This window comes from Vigna unguiculata, chromosome 10 (genome assembly GCF_004118075.2).
Source record: "Vigna unguiculata cultivar IT97K-499-35 chromosome 10, ASM411807v1, whole genome shotgun sequence".
Lineage (NCBI taxonomy): Eukaryota > Viridiplantae > Streptophyta > Magnoliopsida > Fabales > Fabaceae > Vigna > Vigna unguiculata.
The window spans coordinates 34432142-34435728 of NC_040288.1; the positions used below are offsets into that span (position 1 = coordinate 34432142).

General features: G+C 33.5%; 1 pseudogene; it reads left to right on the forward strand.

Moving 5' to 3' along the window:
- The first annotated feature begins 240 nt into the window (after positions 1 to 240).
- Positions 241 to 2923, forward strand: LOC114167328 (annotated as a pseudogene).
- Positions 2924 to 3587: the final 664 nt, after the last annotated feature.

The window sequence follows — 3587 nt, forward strand, 5'->3', positions numbered from 1 at the left end:
GAACATTTTATTTTTATTCATACCGACTTGTAAAATACTTTAACTATTGATATTAAAATATATATACTCAAAGATTTCTTAAACATTTGATCTGGGAATGAGAAATAAAAGAATTTGGTCTTTACTTCTGATAAGTATGATTCATTTGGTCCCGAGATCCACAGCATTCATCTGCATATTTTCTCTCTCTCACCAATCTATCACTATCTTCCTCTCATTTTCTGTTATCATCATCATTTCTTATGATTTTAAGTTTTTTTTTTTCAATTTTTTTCTTTTCCTTTTCACCAATTACATTAAATTACAAATTATCAAAAAGTTTACAACGTCAGAAAGGACTACACATCATTTTACACCTGCTCTATAAAAACAACCACATTCATATAAATACTTCTTCAACTGGTCTCATCTTTCGTTCTCTGACACTTGTTTCTCCAAACCTACCTTTCCATCTTTTCCATCAGACCATTATTAGATACCCTCTTCACCACTCTCTGCATCTGCACATTTTTTTTTTCTCTCCTTCTCTTAAAAATATTAGCTTTTCTCTCTTCTTTGGTCTGCACAAAATTGCATAGTTTTTAAAAAAATGAAGGTATGTTTCACACTTGCCAAGTTTGGTTCTTTTCTGCTCTTCTTTATTTTGCTTATTCGTTTTCTAAAAATGGTTAATTTTCTTCTCTTAACTTTTGACTCAGAACTGAATTCATTGTTGATTCTCCATGAGCTTTATGTCTTCCCCCTTTTTCCCTTTTTCCTTTTCACAGCCTCTGTTTTATCCCCTTTTTCTCCAGATTCAAAGATCTGGGTGACCTTAAATGATTTTTGATACTGTCTTCATCAGATTCCTGGATTTGAATTTAGTTTGGAAATCTGGGTCTGGTTTAGATCACATGTTTTCTTATGTATAATAAGCTTTTTGCTTGATACAGAAACTTTTGTTTCAAGTGCTTCACATTTATTTTTGTTTGTTCAAGAAACATTCTTTCAGTGATTCATTATAATAGAATATGGGCTGAAACAATTTATTATTTTGGTTACAGAAGTTTGTACTCAAGTTGGATTTGCATGATGACAAGGAAAAGCAGAAGGCCTTGAAAACAGTTTCAACTCTTTCAGGTACTAAATAGTATTTTTTTTGTTGTAGTTGATGATGTTGTTCACTTTGCTTGTTTTGTTTTGGATGTTCCTCCACTATTTTTTTATTATTTTAAATTATCATTCTATCATCTTGAAAAATGGATTATTTCGAATCAGTCAACAGGACAGTGGTAGAAGGCTGCACGTCTCTTATTATACTAGTGTCTTTTGTATCTAAAATGCTTTAATATTTAATTTTATTGGTTTTGGATGAAACATAACAAAAAGCTATAGAGAAAATACTAATAGTAAGATGTCTATGTTCTTAAATTTGTCATGTATATTTATTTATTCTAACTAGTTTATATTAAGCATAAATATCTTATATTCTGGTATTCTGTAAAAGAATGGTGCCTTTTGGGACCAATTGGAAGTTATTGATTATTTTCCTGACATCTTACCTATAAACATAAACACTAAGATGTTCCACCTAATTCTCAACAAAACATGTTTAATGCAAAACATTGGTCTAAAATTACTTGATATGGCATAACATTAAACTTCATTTTCTGTAGTTGTTTGGAATCGATCATCGATCATCTAGGTCTGCTGTAATAGCTGTTTAACAAATTCTCCACAGGCTATGTTAAACCAGAATTGCAATGACCTTTTGAAACTTTTTTGTGAACAGAACTTTTCTATACAGCACAAGGAAACATTTATATATATATTTGCATCAAGCAATTTGCATTATAGTTTGTATTGAATTCCTGTCAAAGATTGTTAGTTTTGGCTTGACCATTTGGCATCTTTCACATTTGATGTTTCTACCTTTTGAGAGAAACATTTGTTGTGCTTGTGAAGTTATGTTTTGAATGAAAAAAGTGGTAATGATGAGGTTGTGCAACATGTTAGGAATTGATGCCATTGCCATGAACATGAAGGAGAAGAAGTTAACAGTGATAGGAACAGTAGATCCGGTGAGTGTTGTGAGCAAACTGAGGAAATACTGGCAGACAGACATAGTGGAAGTAGGACCAGTGAAGGAGCCAGAGAAGAAAGAGGATGCAAAGAAAGGAGAGGCGAAGAAGGAGGGAGAGAAGAAAGAGGAGCAGAAGAAGGAGGGAGAGAAGAAAGAAGAAGGAAAAAAGATGAAAAGAAGGAAGATGAGAAAAAGAAAGAGCCAATCCCAGATCCTGTTTTGGAATGGGTCAAGGCTCAAAGAGCAGCATATAACCCCTACATGACCACACACTACTATGCTCCGAGCATAGAAGAGAATCCCAATGCATGTGTCATTTGTTGAAAGAAAGGAAAATTTGGATGCAATTTAATAGGTGGGTTTGGTGTTGCTCTTCTGTTAGAACTTGAAATTTTCATTTGATCAAACTTCAATTCTGATCGAATAAGCAATATCAGAAACACCTAGAGAACTGTATGTAAGTTTTGTCAAGTGTTAATTAAATAGTATAATCTGTCCAGACACAAGGGAAGGACACACTTCTTCATCATGGTAATGGATTCAATTCTCTTTCACTCCAATATGAGTCATTGCCAAGAGTACAGGAAACTCCTTGTATATAACATGGTGATGTCTTGTTGAGCTATTGAGAAGTTTTCAATTTGTAGAGAAGAAGGAATAAAATTTTTGGGATGTAATTTAAGTATACTTTATGTGAATGTATCACTATCCATTACATTAATATAGCGTGTGTGTTTGTCTGAAATGTGATTTGAAAAATATTGTTTGTGGGGTTGGGTGAGGGGGAAGCAGCCCCAACCCAGAATCTATTGGCACATCCTCAACCACTCCAAACCATAAAGATAATGTCTTTTCTTGTTAGACAGCAGCATTGTCATGTCTTTCTTCTTGTGGGGCATGGTGGCTCAAAAGCATATGCATAGTACCCCATTATTGAGATTCTTTTTTCGTCTTTCTCTTCATTGCGTGTTATCATAGTTCCTCTCACTCTTTACATATGTGAAAATCATCGATATTCGGATTCTGATTAACCTCTGCATAACGAGATTGTTGTTACCTTGTTTCACGGCAATTGATTCAGAGAAAGAAAAACAAAAAAATGGAAATTTGTGGGGTTGGTTTGTCTCATTGGTTACCTTGATGCATGATTGAAGGGGTCATAAATCATGAATCATGAATCATGATCCAAGTGCACTATTAGCTGGTCATAATTGCTAGCATCATTTTTTTTTCTAATGGTGTTGATGAGCTAATTGACCTTCATTGTTGGGTCTTATCTTGTGAGAAGTACTGAACTTTTATATATTAAAGTTTTGGGTACTTATGGGTTGTTTTATTATTTTGGAAAATCTGTTGATGCTCGTGTATCAGATTTTTACTGGTTTTCTAATACACTACTTAGTGGAGTATGATTAAAGGGGTTTCATCACCTCAGTATCAATAACTTTTTCTTTCTTATTCTCACCAAAGACACAGCACAAAACTTCAACTTTAGGTGTGAGGTTATACCTTGTAGAGTTTCTAT